Source organism: Rhinatrema bivittatum, chromosome 7, assembly GCF_901001135.1.
Source record: "Rhinatrema bivittatum chromosome 7, aRhiBiv1.1, whole genome shotgun sequence".
Taxonomy (NCBI): Eukaryota; Metazoa; Chordata; class Amphibia; order Gymnophiona; family Rhinatrematidae; genus Rhinatrema; species Rhinatrema bivittatum.
Window position 1 is genome coordinate 42,970,104 of NC_042621.1, and position 16,755 is coordinate 42,986,858.

The 16,755-nt window shown below is 48.1% G+C and overlaps 1 protein-coding gene across 1 annotated transcript in view; it reads right to left on the reverse strand.

Moving 5' to 3' along the window:
• Window positions 1–14,321: 14,321 nt before the first annotated feature.
• WWP2 (WW domain containing E3 ubiquitin protein ligase 2) overlaps window positions 14,322–16,755 on the reverse strand; it is a 227,623-nt gene continuing 225,189 nt past the window's right edge. The window contains 1 exon segment of the mRNA XM_029608285.1: window positions 14,322–16,474. The gene's annotated coding sequence lies outside the window, so the exon portion shown is untranslated.

Consider the following 16,755-nt stretch of genomic DNA (forward strand, 5'->3'; position numbering starts at 1 on the left):
CCTCGAGTTACTAGGTGGGCCTACCATAGGGATACAAATACCTGCCTATGGGCCATGATATTATGGCCTCTCTCTCTCTCTCCCTCCCCCCCCCCACCCCATTAAAAATGGTCCCCCAGTGGTTGAATGCAGGAAATACAACAGGTCTGGCACTTATCGCAGAATCTGAAATGGTATTGCAATTTGGGCTAACTTAGCTCTTCGCACAGGTAATTAGCACAAATTGCAATAAATGCTATATTAACATAAAACACGCCCCTTTTGCTATCGCATGCGGTACTTACCGCATTTTGATAAATCCACCCCTTAGATTGTAAGCCCTCTGGGGATAGAGAAATACCTACAGTACCTGAATGTAAACTGATGTGATATCTCAGATCGAATGTATATTTATTAAAAAAAATAAAATAAAATTGTACTGAAGAAGATGTGTTGCGACCCCGGGTCGGCCCTGGGACCAGCACTCACCCGCGACGCGGTCCCGGTCCGTCCCCGCCTCACTCGGGCCTGCACGGGCCTCTGACGCCGCGCTCCTGCTCAGGAGGAGCAGTCGGCGTTCTTCCGCGGCTGGCCCTGCCCCTTTAGGCACGCGCGCGTCTGAGCCCTGAATTTAAAAGGGCCAGCGCGAGAAAGCCCTGATCCTCCTCTGCTGACGTCAGACGCTGCAGGGCTACTTAAGCCCTGCAGTTACAAGCCTTCCCTGCCTTGCAACGAGGTTCCACAGGGGCTTTCCTGTCATCTAGTTGCTGCGTTCTGCTGATCCTTCTCCTGTTGACCTGGCTGACTCCTGACTACGCTTCCGCCTGCTCCTCCGGCTTTGGCTTCCTCATCTGATCCTTGGTTCTGACCCGGCTGACTCCTGACTACGCTTCCGCCTGCTCCTCCGGCTTTGGCTTCCTCATCTGATCCTTGGTTCTGACCCGGCTGACTCCTGACTACGCTTCCGCCTGCTCCTCCGGCTGTGACTTCCATATCTGACCCTTGGCTCTGACCCGGCTTGAATCCTGACCACGCTTCCGTCTGCTCCTGCGGCTTGGCTCCTGGATCCCGTCTCGGACCTTTCGTTGTTCCTCGATTCTTCGCTCCACGGGCCCGAAGGTTCTCCTAAGTCCCAGCGGCCGGGCCTCTACGGGCTCCTCCTGGGGGGGCTCTGGCTTCCAGGGCGAATCTCCAAAGGTCCCAGCGGCCGGACTCCTATGAGCTCCTCTCGGGGGGGTACCGGTCTCCAGGGTGAAGGTCTTCAAATCCTGGGTCCAGCATCTACCACTCTCCGCTTTGCTGCCGAGCCCTTGGTCGCATAGGGCTCCACCTTGGTCCACTGCCCAAGTCTTCTCCCAGTCCGTCTGGCCGCCTCCCGCTCAGGACGCCTGCTGTGATCCTTCACAGCGCACCATCTCCTGTCCTGATTGGCCCAGGGGTCCACGAAGTTTAACAAGATGATCCCGATGGGAGGTCACGTGATGTGGTAGCAAGGAGGACGTGGGTCTCCTCGGCTCCCGACCAGCCTCGCATATCGCGGCTCTATTAGCGCGTCTACGGCCCCCCCGATTGTGGCTTTATCGTGGGGTGGTGTGCCTATGTCAGTGGCCAGGACCCGGACCCGTTTGCTCTCCCCGATGACTACAAAACCGGCGAAAAAGGATCGCGACAAGCAGAAGGACAGGGACCTCAAGATGGCGGATGCGGCGGCAATGGACTCCCCTTCCCCCCAACAAGCTCCACTGACCTTGGCGGACATAAAGGAGGCGATGCGTGAAACGCTCGAGGAGAAATGGTCAGTGCTCACTGCTCAGATGGGGGAAGTCCGCGATTCCTTTGCAGCCTTGCCGCCGCGGCTCGAGGCAGCTGAAACCCGAATCTCCGCATTGGAGGATACAGGGGGAGAGACGGCACTCAAAATGGCAGCTCATGATAGTGCCCTGAAGGCCTTGCAATTGAAAGTGGATGATCTGGAGAACCGGGCACGGCGCGACAATTTGCGCTTTCTGGGGTTTCCAGAGGATATCGAGGAGAGATCGCTCTGCACCCTTTTAGAAACCTGGATTCCGGAGGCACTCGCTTTGCCTCACCTGCAGGGGAAACTAGTAGTGGAGAGAGCACATCGTTTGGGCGCGAAGCGAGCGCAGCATGTTCGCCCGAGGCTCATGATCGCCAAGATACTTAACTCGGCGCATAAAAGTGAGATTTGGAGGGCCTCTAGGGCGAAGCGGGACTTAAGTTATCAGGCCCATGATATTCGCATCTTCCAAGATTTCTCTACGTCGGTCTCTGAGGCACGGAAGGGCTTCTCTACCATCTGCTCTACGTTACATAACAGGGGAGTGAAATTTGCCTTACTATTTCCAGCGCGCCTCCGCATTTGGCAAGCAGACCAAGTGCATGTCTTTGATTCGGTGGCCCAGGCGCAGCAGTTTGTGGACTCACTCCTGACTTGACTTGGATGGTTTACTGTGGCATTTGTTCCCTGCTGCTGCAGGACTGGTTGCCCTTGCCCTAGGCCTCTATGTTGGGGGGTAAGAGGGCCAGCGATACAGTTCTCTTCTGGTATTCCAGCTGTCTGCACAGTTGCCCTGGGGAACTGCTTGAGGGGTTTTTTTCTCTTTCGATGTTTGCGGCTGGGACTGTACACGGTTTGAAACCAAAAGTTTTTATTCTCTTTTTCCCCTACTTTTGCTCTGGTTCCCCCCGACACTGAGCTCTGGCAGTGGCCTAGGTCTTTTGGTTGACCTTTGTGAGTTGGACCTGAAGGGGACAGTTTCTTTTAGGACTGTGTGCTCCCCCCTTTTAAGGGCTGTGTGGGGGTTTTGTTTTTTTTTTCTCTTTCCCCAGGTCTGCCCTGCCTGACTCGGTGTGGCTGGATAAGCTCTGTCAGGGGGGGCCTGCCGCGGATGTTTTTTTTGTAGTTGTTGTTTTTTTTTCTTGGAGCACGAGCTTTTGCAAGACATTCCAATTGGATTTACACACTTGCTTCCCGCCACGTAGACTGGTTTCTTTTCGTCGCAGACGTGATGCCCGCTGGTGAAATGAACTGCTGCCCTGAGGAGCTCTTTGGGACTGACCGGGACACTATTGTGGGACATGCGTGAATGTGGGGGGTTGCATGGGGTTGATGGGGTTGCGTGGGTCTGCCTGTTGCAGGGTTAGTTTTGTCGGGGCTCTGACATGTAGGTGGGATTTTCGTGTTAGTTTATAGAGAGGCTGGGTCGGGGACACTTCATGACCTGACCTCTACCTTCTGTTCGGAAGGTATGGGACTCGATGGCGGGACTTGGGGGTTCGGGGTTTGTCCTTTTGACTTGGGGGGGTGGGAAGGGGGAGGGGGTGGGGGTTCGCAGTTCCAGAGGAGGGAACATTTTTGGTATGGAGTGAGTTACTTCCTTTTCCTGGACATCCTGGTCCTTAGGGTTTGCTGTATTGGAGGGATTTGGTCTGGAGGGGCCTTAGCTGGGAGGGAGCCCTCCGGGGCTATAAGGTCTGTTCCTGTGGTATTGTTCTTTCTGTTAATTTTCTCTGAGTAATCCCACTAGATTATTCTCCTGGAATGTGTGTGGGATACACACGCCGATTAAGCGTACCAAAATTCTTACATTATTGAAGCGTCAGTCGGCCCACATAGCTTACTTACAAGAGACTCATCTTACTCCCGAAGAACACCTGAAATTAAAACGTGACTGGGTGGGGGAGGTACGCTTTGCCTCAGGCACTACCAAATCTGCAGGGGTTGCCATATTACTGCATAAGAATTTGCCTATTACGATTAAGCGAGAGGTTGCTGACCCGCAGGGTCGTTATCTGGTTTTAGAAGCTGAACTATACAGTCGCACCGTGGTACTTTGCAATGTGTATGCTCCCAATGTTTCTTGTCCTGATTATTTCCGCCAAATTTATTCCCTCCTACTTCCGCACATTAATGATGTTTTGTTAGTAGGAGGCGATTTCAATGCGGTTCAAGATGTGGCCTTGGATACTTCCCAGTCCGGTGGGGGTCGGCGAAGGGCGGGCCAGGGCCCACTCATGTTGGAGGACTCTCTGCACCTGTTAGATGCTTGGAGAACCTTGCACCCTTTAGAGAAGGATTTTACGCACTTATCTCGGGCCCACGCCTCCCTTTCTCGTCTCGATTATTTTTTGGTTAGCCGGACTGTGTTTAGCTTGGTTCAGGCAGCCGGTATTGAGAACATCGTGATCTCGGATCATGCCCCGGTGTGGGTGGAACTTCGGTTCGCCTCTCTGCAGTCGACTAATCGGTTGTGGCGCTATCCTTATTTTCTAGCTCGCGATGTGAAATTTCGGGACTATCTGCGGGGGAAGTGGGAGGATTACGCGTCCTTGAATCAACTACACGTATCTCAGCCAGCGTTGTATTGGGACACGGCGAAGGCGGTCCTACGGGGCGATATTATTTCCTATGTTGCTTACCATTGCCGGATGATTGATAAACGCATCCTGTTATTAAATGCACAGTTGGGTGTCGCTCAACGGAGGCCGTGGTGCAATATCGGTCTGCCCAGGCTGAGCTTAACTCTTTGTTACATCAGAGGGGGAAAAAAAGTATTTTCTACTACAAATTTCACTTGTACCAGTACAGTAATAAGGTGGGTCGCACAATGGCGAATTTGATTCGGTCCACGCGTGCTAGTAGGGTGATCCCGGCCTTGCGACTCGCCCCTACGAAGGTTGCCCGCGATACTCCGTCTATTTTACAAGGGTTCCGGGACTATTATGCCGCCCTATATGCGTCTTCTGCAGAGAAGGGAGACAAGGGTAGACGGTTTTGTTCTCAGATAGATATTCCCGCGCTGACTGGCGGGCAACTCGAGCAGTTGAATAGACCCTTGTCGGAACAAGAGGTGCGGGGGGGTTATCCACCAGCTTAAACCTCTGAAAGCCCCAGGCCCCGATGGGTATACGGCAGAATTCTATCAGTTATTGGCTGACAAGCTTGTAGCCCCTTTGACCGCGGCGTTTACGGCTTTGATTGAGGTGGGTTCCTTCCCTTCACGGGATAATGTGGCATTGATAACTCTTATCCCTAAGGCGGGGAAGGACTCCCTGGAGCCCGGATCTTATCGCCCGATTTCGTTACTGAATGTTGACCATAAGATCCTGGCGAAGGTGCTGGCAGACCGTTTGGCGCCCTTACTGCCCTCACTGGTGGGAGATCATCAGGTGGGGTTTGTGCGGGGACGTTATGCCATGGCTAATGTACATCGCATACTCACGGCGATGACGGTCTGCCGGGCGCTTGATCTGCCCCATTTGGTTATTAGCTTTGATGCCAAGAAGGCGTTCGACAGGGTTGAATGGGGTTACCTGTTTTCTCTGTTGGAGACTATGGGATTTAAGGGGCTGTTCCTTCAGGCGGTGCGGTTGCTGTACTCGGACCCTCGAGCGGTGATCTTGGCGAATGGGGCGCGGTCGGAACCCTTTGAGATAGCCCGTGGCACTAGGCAGGGGTGTCCCCTGTCCCCGCTGCTTTTCATTTTGCAACTTGAGCCATTGTTAATAACCCTGTCGAGTCATCGTGAGATTAGAGGGGTGAGGTTGGGAGCCAGTGTTTTTAAAGCTGTTGCCTTTGCGGATGATTTATTGGTACTGGTGACTGACCCTCAGACGTCTCTGCCCCTGTTGCTACGACTGATGTGGGAATTTGGGGTGTTCTCTGGATTGAAATTGAATGAATCTAAGTCCTCGGCGTTGATCTACCTGCCGGCCCTGCGAGCAGCATGGCAGGATGAGTTTCCGTTGCAGTGGGTGGAGGACTTTTTGCCCTATTTAGGGATTCATCTACCGGCAGATCCCGCCCGTATTTACCAGGTGAATATTCCCGACCGGCTTCAGTCTACTAGGGATAGTTTGGCTAGGTGGACCAACCTGCCTCTTTCCTTGAGTGGGTGGGTCAACTTATTTAAAATGGTTCTTTTGCCCCGGTGGCTTTACCTGTTTCAAACGCTGCCCATTATGTTAAGTCGGAGGGATGCCCGGCGCCTGGAGGGCGATTTACGCCGTTTCCTTTGGCGAGGCCAGAAACCGCGGGTACCGCTACGCTGGCTGCAGTTGCGGTGGGGGAAAGGTGGGTTAGGAGTCCCTGATTTGATGGATTATAATTTGGCTAGTCATTTCCGGATTATTCGAGACTGGCTGTTGGGTTCTTCGGTCCATTCCCCACTTTCCGTAGATCGGGCGCTAATGGCTCCTTACGACCCCGCGAGTGTGCTGCAGATTCCCTCTAGTAAGTTGCCACCCCTGTTACGCACCACAAGCCTGGTGCGTCCTGTTCGACAGGCCTGGCGACGCTTGACTAGCTTGCTGCGGCTCCCGCGGCAATGTGCCAGCCTTTTGCCAGTACGGGGCAATGTGGACTTCACTCCGGGATACCAGTCTGCTAGTTTTGCTGCCTGGGAACGTAAGGGGATCACACGGCTCGGCCATTTACTTAGTACGGAGGGGATCCTTTTAACCTTGCGGGAGTTGGGGGAGTTGTATGGGTTGGCACCCTCACAGGTTTTTCCTTATCTTCAGGTTAGCCATTATCTTCGTGCCATTCCGGATGCCTACAAGGCGCCTTCGGTGGTACATGCGTTGGAAGGGGTGTTTCATTTTGGGAACGCTACGGCCCCCACCTTATCTCTGTATTATAAGAAGGTCAGGACCCTCCAAGCTGAGGATCATATGGATGTGTTGGTGTCCCGGTGGAATAAGGATGGGGACTTTTCTGTGACCGCCTGTATATTGCGAGCTGGATTTCGACGTGTAGCCAAGATCTCGAATAACTATTATTATAGAGAGATGCAGTTTAAATTCTTTTCCAGGGCCTATGTTTCCCCGGACAGGGCACATCATTTTAGTGCTGACTTTTCCACGGCCTGTCTGCGGTGTGGCATGGCTCCCTGCACTCTCTCCCATGCTTTTTGGTCCTGTCCATCTGTACGACAGTTCTGGCAGAAGGTGGGGGATTATTTGGCTGATTTGCTAGATGTGGCATTCCCGGTGACACCACATTGGATGCTTTTTGGCTGTGTTTCCCCGGTCCGTATTCGAGATCTTGGCTCGCGCATGTTATTGCACAAGGCCTGTCTTGTGGGAAAGAAGATCCTTCTCTCCGGCTGGTGTTCCACGGACAATCCATCCTTCTGGGCGTGGAGGAACAGCTTTCATTTCATGATGACCATGGAAGGCTTGGCTGCCCGGTCCTCTCCGACCCAACGACGTCGGTTCTTAGTTAACTGGCAGCCTTACATATAGTCCCTCCCACACCGTGCGCGTAGCTACGTGCTAAATGATTAGGACCGTATTTCCATGTGTTTTTCTCTTGTACTCCATGTATTTTTGTAAGTTGTAACTTCTAATATCACTCTAACTGCTACCTTGCTTGCTCCTCTGGGGGGGGGGGGGGGGAGGGGGGGATGGTTGTGGTTGTTGTTGATGGTTATTACGGTCAGGAGGGGTGCAGGAACCACTCCCCTCTGGTGGTTGTATTGTTTTACTGCATAAACTCAATAAAAACCGTTTCAACATAACAAGATGATCCCATGCAATTAGGCTGCTGTCACCTAACCGCCAAGGAGAGGCACTACCATAAGAGATTAGGTCTCTGTATGTACTGTGGACAACCTGGCCATTGGTTCAATCCTGTCCCATCTGTCCAGGAAACATGCAGACCTAGGACCTGCTGGAGGACTCTTCCTAGGTCTTCCTACCCTATCTCCTCCACTGACTCTCCCAGTCTCAAACATTTCCCGGACTCTTGAATTCCAGACTCTTGCACTTGTAGATGGTGGAGCACCTCAGGATTCCTGTCGTTTCGACATCCACTCTGCTGCTTCTCTCCTCCCTACACGGCCAACCATTTTCTGGAGAAATTTCTCTCAACACACAACAGATATGCCTGCGCACTGGTTCTCTTCATACTGAGACCATCTCATTTTTGTTCCTTGACAAAGCCATTCATCCAGTAGTACTTGGCCTCCCTTGGCTGCAAGACCACACAACCCAGTTTGACTGGGGCACCCTGGAGCTATCACAATGGGGAGCGGCTTGTCACGACAGATGCTTGAAGAAATTAACATCCATGCCCTGCATGTCTACCACTACTTCTCTCCCAGGTTTGCCACCACAATACTCGTCCTTTCAAGATGTCTTTTCAAAAAAAAGCAGCTGATGTATTGCCACCACACAAGTCCTTCGACTGTGCTATTAATTTAAAACCATCCTTCACAGTTTTGGTGTTCACCACTTCCTCCGGAAGGGCGTTCCAGGCGACTACTACCCTCTCCGTGAAGAAATACTTCCTGACATTGGTTCTGAGTCTTCCTCCCTGTACTTTTAAATCGTGACCCCTGGTTCTGCTGATTTTTTTATGATGGAAAAGGTTTGTCATTGACTTTGGATCATTAAAACCTTTCAAGTATCTGAAAGTCTGTATCATATCACCCCTGCTCCTCCTTTCCTCCAGGGTATACAGGTTTAGGTTTTTCAATCATAAGTCATTCGATGAAGACCTTCTCTGGACCACCTCCATCCTGTCTCTGTCCCTTCGGAGATATGGTCTCCAGCACTGAGCACAGTACTCCAGGTGAGGTCTCAACAAGGACCTGTACAAGGGGATAATCACTTCGCTTTTCTTACTCAATATTCCTCTCTCTATGCAGCCCAGGATTCTTCTGGCTTTAGCTATCGCCTTGTCACATTGTTTCGCCGACTTCAGATCATTAGATACTATCACCCCAAGGTCTCTCTCCTGCTCCATGCACATCAGCCCTTCACCCCCCATCGAAGACATTTCTTTTGGATTTCCACACCCCATATGCATGACTACATATGGGGTGTGGCATTGAATCTCAACTGCCATATCTTCGACCAGTCTTCCAGCTTCCTTAAATCCCGTCTCATTCTCTCCACTCCTTCCAGCGTGTCCACTCTGTTTGCAGATCTTAGTATCATCCACAAAAAGACAAACCTTAACTTCTATCCCTTCCGTGATGTCGCTCACAAAGATATTGAACAGGACTGGTCCCAACACCGAGCCTTGTGGCACTCCACTTAACACTGCTCTCTCTTCAAAGTAAGTTCCATTTACCATCACACATTGTCTTCTGTCCTTCAACCAGTTTGCTATCCAGGCCACCACCTTGGAACTCACTCCCAAGCTTCTCATTTTATTCACAAGCCTCCTGTGCAGGACCGTATCAAAAGCCTTGCTAAAATCCAAGTAGATGACATCGAGTGCTCTTCCTCGATCCAATTCCTTAGTCACCCAATCAAAAAGGTTGATCAGATTCGTCTGACAGGACCTTCCCTTGGTGAAACCATGCTGCCTCTGGTCCAGCAATTCTGCTGCTTGTAGATAGTTCACTATTCTTTCCTTCAGCAGCCGATTCTAATACTTTTCCCACCACAGAGGTGAGGCTAATTGGCCTGTAGTTTCCAGCCTTCTCTCTGCTCCCACTTTTGTGAAGAGGGACCACCGCCGATCTTCTCCAATCACTCGGCACCACTCCCGTTTCCAGGGATCTATTGAACAGGTCACGCAGCGGAGCCGCCAGCACATCTCTGAGCTCCCTCAGTATCCTGGGATGAACGTCATCAGGCCCCATGGCTTTATCCACTTTCAGTTTTCCTAGCTCTTCCCATACATTTTCTTCCATGAACGGAGTTTCATCCATTCCATTCCCCTCCAGTTTCTTGTTTACTAGCGATGGTCCTTCTCCAGGGTCTTCTTTAGTGAACACCAAACTGAATTATTCATTTAATATTTCTGCCATTTCTTCATCTGTTTCCACCCATTGATCCTTTTCACCTTTCAATTTCACTATATCACTTTGGACTTTTCTCCTTTCACTGATGTATCTGAAAAATGTTTTGTCACGTTGCTTTACCTCTTTGGCAATCCTTTCTTCCGTTTGACTTTTCGCTTTCTTGATTTCTTTCTTCATCTCGCTCAGTTTTACCAGATATTCTACCTTGTGATCCTCCCTTTGGGATCTTTTATATTTCTTAAACGCTTAATTTTATCAGCCACCTTAGCCTTCTGTCTGGAGCTAACAGAAGCCCATAGACAGTCCACCCAGCTTTTTGTTTCCTTTGTTCAGAGTAAGCTCTGGATCATCATTGCCAAGCAGATGCTATCTAATTGCCAAGCAGATTGCATCTCCTTCTGTTATGCCCAGGCGGAATTGCATCTTGTTCGAACCATGGCAGTGTCGGTGGCCCATGGAGATCTGCTCGGCTGTGATGTGGAGTTGTGTCCACTTATTCACATCAATCTGTCAGCTCATCCAACCCATACACATGATTTTATTACCTTGCTGTATTTAATAATAATTTATATGTAAGATCAACTTTTTTATGTAATATAAATTTTTGTATGTAAATTTTGCTATATGCAATAATCCCATAATCCCAAAACTGCATGACAATTTGCTTAGATGATATCTATTTACCCCTGCTTCACGACTCTGCAAACCATTCTATGGCGAAACCGAATGACAGTATACAAACACGTTAAATAAATAAATAAATACATACATAAATAAATAACTAACTAACTAACTGTCTGGACAGGGATGGCTGATATGACAGTGGGTTTGGCCAGTCTGTCTTTTGGAACTTGTTTGAGATGTAGAACCCAACTCTGTTCCCATCTAGGACTTATTGTTTTTGTTCAGGCGGGCTTCTCTTATGTAAAAAAAAAAAAAAAAAAAAAAAGGCCTATTGCCAACAAAATATGGTTGTTGGTGCCTGGTGGCTCAAGTTGTTGTCCCTTTTTTTTTTTTATGAGGAACATAGTGTTGGTAGGGAATCATCCATGTGTGAGGACTGCCATCCTGCTTGTCCTTGTCGAAAGCAGAGTTGCTTACTTGTAACAGGTGTTCTCAGAGGACAGAAGGATGTCAGTCCTCATGAGACCTGCCCAACTCCTCATGGCGTTGGGTCTCTTCTTGTGAGTTTTTTTCTTTGAATTCTATGTTATAAGACTGAAGGGACCCCACATGGACGTGTGGTATAATGCATGCTCGGAAAGGCTCCGTCACAGTTCTAGAAAATTTGTCATTTTTTTCCATGTCAGGCTCCATCAGATGATGTTACAAATGTATGAGAATTGACATCCTGCTGTTCTCAGAGAACACCTGTTACAGGTAAGCAACTCTCCTTTTTGTATGTCCTTCAGTAATAGACTTGTTAATTATTACTATTACTATTACTACTATTATTATAATTATTAGGGTTAGTATTAATTTTGGTTTTCTTTGCTAGTTGAGGGATGGTATAATTTCATTGTTTAATTTCTCCTATTACTTGTTTAAGACCTCTATTCATGATTTAGGTTTGAAAATATAAAATGAATTGCAGTGCAGTCTTAGACTGTATGCAATGACATGAATATAGAAAATGGGGGGAGGAGCAAATGTTTGGGTACAGGTACTTTAATGCAAATATTCCTAGGAAAGGGCAAAAAGAGTACTCTGATCTAAGATCCAAAGTGAAAAGCACTGTCACACCCCTGACCAGAAGGAAATAATCACACTCCTCCCCTCTTCAGCTCTCAGACTGAGAACAGTGTTGAAAATGATTTTTAGAGAGGGCCAGTTGATATCTTTTTACTACTTTTACCTTCCAACCCATCAGCATCTGCACACCAGAAATGAATATCATTGCCCTGGGGCCAGATGTGGAGATCCTCAGACTGCTGCCACACTGCATCTCACTAAGGCAGCTTTCTGCTGTCTGTAGACTGTAACCAAAGAATATGTTTCATGTGCATGAAGACTGCAGGCAGGGTGCAGACTAGAGTCGTCACAGTACAAGCTTTGTGGTGTCTGCAGCAATCTGAACATGCAGCTGTTTATTAGGTAATGTACAAGAAGTTGGCATGGCAGAGGCAGGTCTTTGTCATATAAAACTCTCAGTTGTTTTGCCCAGTCTTTCCTTCATTTTTACACAGATTTTATGTACACACGGAGTTTTGAATCAAACAAGGGGGTAACCCAATGAGCACAGATGTAATAAAAGGACATGAAAATCCTAAGAAAAACAATTAGGGGTAGATTTTCAAAGGGTTACGAGCATAACCCCCGAAAACCTACCCCTGTGTGCACCAAGCCTATTTTGCATAGGCTCGGCGGCGCGCGCAAGCCCTGGGATGCGTGTATGTTCCCGGGGCTTTCAAAAATGGGCGGTCTGGGGGCGGCGGTCCGGGGCGGTCCCGAGTCCTCCGGCACAGCAGCCGGCTGGTGTGCACAAGTTATGCCTGCCAGAGGCAGGCATAACTCGGCAAAATAAGGTAGGGGGGGCGATTTAGGTAGGGGCTGGGGGGGTGGTTAGATAGGGGAAGGGAGGGAAAGGTGGGGGGGGGGGGAGCTAAAAAAAAGTTCCCTCCAAGGCCGCTCCGATTTCAGAGTGGTCTTGGAGGGAATGGGGAAAGCATCGGGGCTCCCCTTGGACTCAGCGTGCGCAAGTGTGCACCCTCTTGCGCGCGCTGACCCCGGATTTTATAACATGCACACGCATGTACTTTTGGGATTACAAACTGATTAAAAGATAGGAAAGTAGGATTAAATGGGTCATTTTTCTCAGTGGAGAAAGGTAAACAGTGGAGTGCTTGGACTAGTACTTTTAAATATATTTATAAATGATATGGAAATGGGAACGATGAGTGAAGTGAGTAAATTATTGAATCACAAGTGGATAGTGCTAAATTGCAGGAGGAACTTGCGAGACTGGAAGATTAAATTTCATCTGCCAGTTGGAAGCTCAATGTGGATAAGTGCAAGGAGATGAATATAGGAAAAAATAACCCACATTATGTAGTTACATGATGCTAGGTATAATGTTCGGAGTTACCACCAAGGAAAAAGATCTAGGCAGCATAGTGGACAATACGTTAAAATCATCAGCTCAGTGTGGTGCAGCTGTCAAAAAAAGTAAATAATGTTTGGAATTATTAGGAAGGAAATGGTGTATAAAACTGAGAATGTCATAATGCCTCTGTATTGCTCCATGGTGAGACCACAGTTATAGTCACCGCATCTCATTTTATTGTTTTAAAACTTTTGTTCGATGTAAACCGAATTGATTTGATCTGTATCAAGAAATTCGGTATAGAAAAGCCTTAAATAAATAAATAAATAAAATAAAATCTCAAAAAAGATATTTTTGCACTGGAGAAGCTACAGCGAATGGCGACCAAAAATGATAAAGGGGATGGAACAGCTCCCCTATGAAGAAAGGCTAAAGAGGTTAGGGCTGTTCAGCTTGAAGAAGAGACGGTTGAGGGGGGGGATATGATGGCAGTCTACAAAATCATGTGAATCGGTTATTTACCCGTTCAGATAACTGAAGTACTAGAGGGCACTCCATGAAGTTAGCAAGTAACATGTAAAAAAAAAAAAATCAGAGAATATTCCTTTTCGCTCCATGCACAATTAAGCTCTGGAATTTGTTGCCAGATGATGTGGTTAGTGCAGTTAGTATAGCTGGGTTTAAAAAAAGTTGGATAAGTTCCTGGAGGAGAAGTCCATTAACATTAACTGCTATTAATCCAGCTGATTTAGGGAATAGTCACTGGTATTACTGGCATCAGTAGCATGGGATCTACTTAGTGTTTGAGTACTTGCCAGGTACTTGTAGCCTGGATTGGCCACTGTTGGAAACAGGATGCTGGGCTTGATAGACGCTCGGTCTGATCCAGTATGGCAATTTCTTATGTTCTTAAACTCTGGAATTCGTTGCCAGAGGATGTGGTTAAGGTCATAAGCATAGTTGGGTTTTAAAAAGGTTTGGACAAGTTCCTGGAGAAGTCCATAAACTATTATTAAAGTTAACTTGGGGAATAGCCACTGCTTATTACTGGCATTAGTAGCATGGGATTTATTTCATGTTTGGGTACTTGCCAGGTACTTGTATCCTGGATTGGCCACTGTTGGAAACAGAATGCTAGGCTTGATGGACCCTTGGTCTGACAAAGTATGGTAACTTATTTTATTAAGGCAATTACTGCCCCACCTGAGCGAAGGCACAGGTCTTATTCTCTTCTAACGGTCCTGCCTCCAGGAGGGACTCAGTAGAGAGCAGCAGTATGGAGGTTTTTAACAAGAAAACAAGGCTGAGGACAGAGGCATTATCCTGTTTACATTTGCTTCAGCTGAAAGTACTCAGATAAACACGTATTGTTAAAATTTTGTAAATAAAAATAGCACTGAATCTTCAGACTGCATTGTAAGGAGGGAATCAAACCTCAAAAGTAAGAAAAACTGTCTGCAATTCCTTCACCCAGGGAATTTGCAATCTTTCATTACCAAAAACAAGCTTAGCAGAGGTAATGAACTTCAGAACTTCAGATCAAGCTTTTTATTCCAACCCCAACCTTATCAGGTGTAAAAGGCAGGATCCTATAGCAGACACACATCCCAGGTTATCACATGGAGGCATAAAAGGCAGGATCCTACACAAACACACATCCTAGGTTCTTACATCGAGGCATAAAAGGCAGGATCCTCACAGTCATGCTTCCCAGGTTATCACATGGATGCATAAAAGGCAGGATCCTACACACACACTCATCCAAGATTATTACATGGAGGCATAAAAGGCAGGATCCCAGAGCAGACTTATCACAGAGACGCATTCCAGGTTCTTACATGGGGTGTAAAAGGCAGGATCCGACATAGACACTTATCCCAGGTTATTACATGGAGATGTAAAAGGCAAGATCCGACACACGACACTTATCCCGGCTTATTACATGGAGGTGTAAAAAGCAGGATCCTGCACAGACACTTATCCCGGGTTATTACATGGAGGTGTAGAAAGAAGAATCCTGCACAGACCATTATCCTGGGTTCTTACATGGAGGTGTAAAAGGCAGGATCCTGCACAGACACTTATCCCGGGTTCTTACATGGAGGTGTAAAAGGAAGGATCCTGCACAGACACTTATCCCGGGTTATTACAAGGAGATGTAAAAGGCAAGGATCCTGCACAGACACTTGTCCTGGGTTCTTACAGGGAGGTGTAAAAGGCAGGATCCTGCACAGACACTTGTCCTGGGTTCTTACATGGAGGTGAAAAAGGCAGGATCCTGCACAGACCGTTATCCCATGTTATTACATGGAGGTGTAAAAGGCAGGATCCTGCACAGACACTTGTCCCAGGTTCTCACACGGAGGTGTAAAAGGCAGGATCTGCACAGACACTTATCCCGGGTTATAACATGGAGGTGTAAAAAGCAGGATCCTGCACAGACACTTATCCCGGTTATAACATGGAGGTGTAAAAGGCAGGATCCTGCACAGACACTTATCGAGGGTTATAACATGGAGGTGTAAAAAGCAGGATCCTGCACAGACACTATCCCGGGTTTAACATGGAGGTGTAAAAAGGCAGGATCCTGCACCGACACTTATCCCGGGTTATAACATGGAGGTGTAAAAGGCAGGATCCTGCACAGACACTTATCCCGGGTTATAACATGGAGGTGTAAAAGGCAGGATCCTGCACAGACACTTATCCCGGATTATAACATGGAGGTGTAAAAGGCAGGATCCTGCACAGACACTTATCCCGGGTTATAACATGGAGGTGTAAAAGGCAGGATCCTGCACAGACACTTATCCCAGGTTATTACATGGAGGCGTAAAAGGCAGGATCCTGCACACTTATCCCAGGTTCTTACATGGAGGTATAAAAGGCAGGATCCTACACAAACACTTATCCCGGGTTCTTACACGGAGGTGTAAAAGGCAGGATCCTGCACAGACACTTATCCCGGGTTATAACATGGAGGTGTAAAAGGCAGGATCCTGCACAGACACTTATCCCAGGTTCTTACATGGAGGCGTAAAAGGCAGGATCCTGCACAGACACTTATCCCGGGTTATTACATGGAGGTGTAAAAGGCAGGATCCTGCACAAACACTTATCCCGGGTTATTACATAGAGGTGTAAAAGGCAGGATCCTGCACAGACACTTATCCCGGGTTATTACATGGAGGCGTAAAAGGCAGGATCCTGCACAGACACTTATCCCGGGTTATAACATGGAGGTGTAAAAGGCAGGATCCTAACAGCAGACTTACTACAGACACACATGCCAGGTTTTTAACTGTCCAAGGGCATATCAGTTTCTCCTCAGGGTTTCTTATTATATTTCTTGTTATTTTCAGGTGCTTGCAGGGATTTATGGAATGAAATCAATGAGCATGTTCCTGCTGGTGTCTTTTCATTTGGATTTCCCGCTGCTAAGTGCACAGAAGAGAACCGCCAAGGCTGCGTCGTCCAGGAGAGCTTCGAGAATCCCACAGCAGCGAAGGATGAGAGGGATGAGGAAGGGGGGCAAAGACTTTACATACAAACCTCTGGCCCCTCAGTGATGCCTTACTCCCTGTCCAAACCTTCTGTCTCTTCAATTGCAAACAGCAGCTTCTCCTTCAGCTGCTCATAGCTCTTGTATGGAGGAAGATCCAGGCGGTTGAAGCTGAGGAGAGAGGTAAGGGATTGCTGCTACAACAACTGATCAAGCCTATAATGCTACTAGAGGTACACAGGGCTGTGCTTCTATTAACAGGATTTCCTGATACAGGACAGAATCACATTAGAAGGCAGATCCTTCATTTTTCCACCAGAGAGAGAAATCTAGGGGGAGAGGTGAAGGTCTGTCCCTACCCTGAGAGAGAGAAATCAGGGACAGGACCTTTACAGAGAGAGAGTTCCCTTCTCTTCCCCCCAGCTTCCCCCACCAGAGAGAAAGAAATCAGG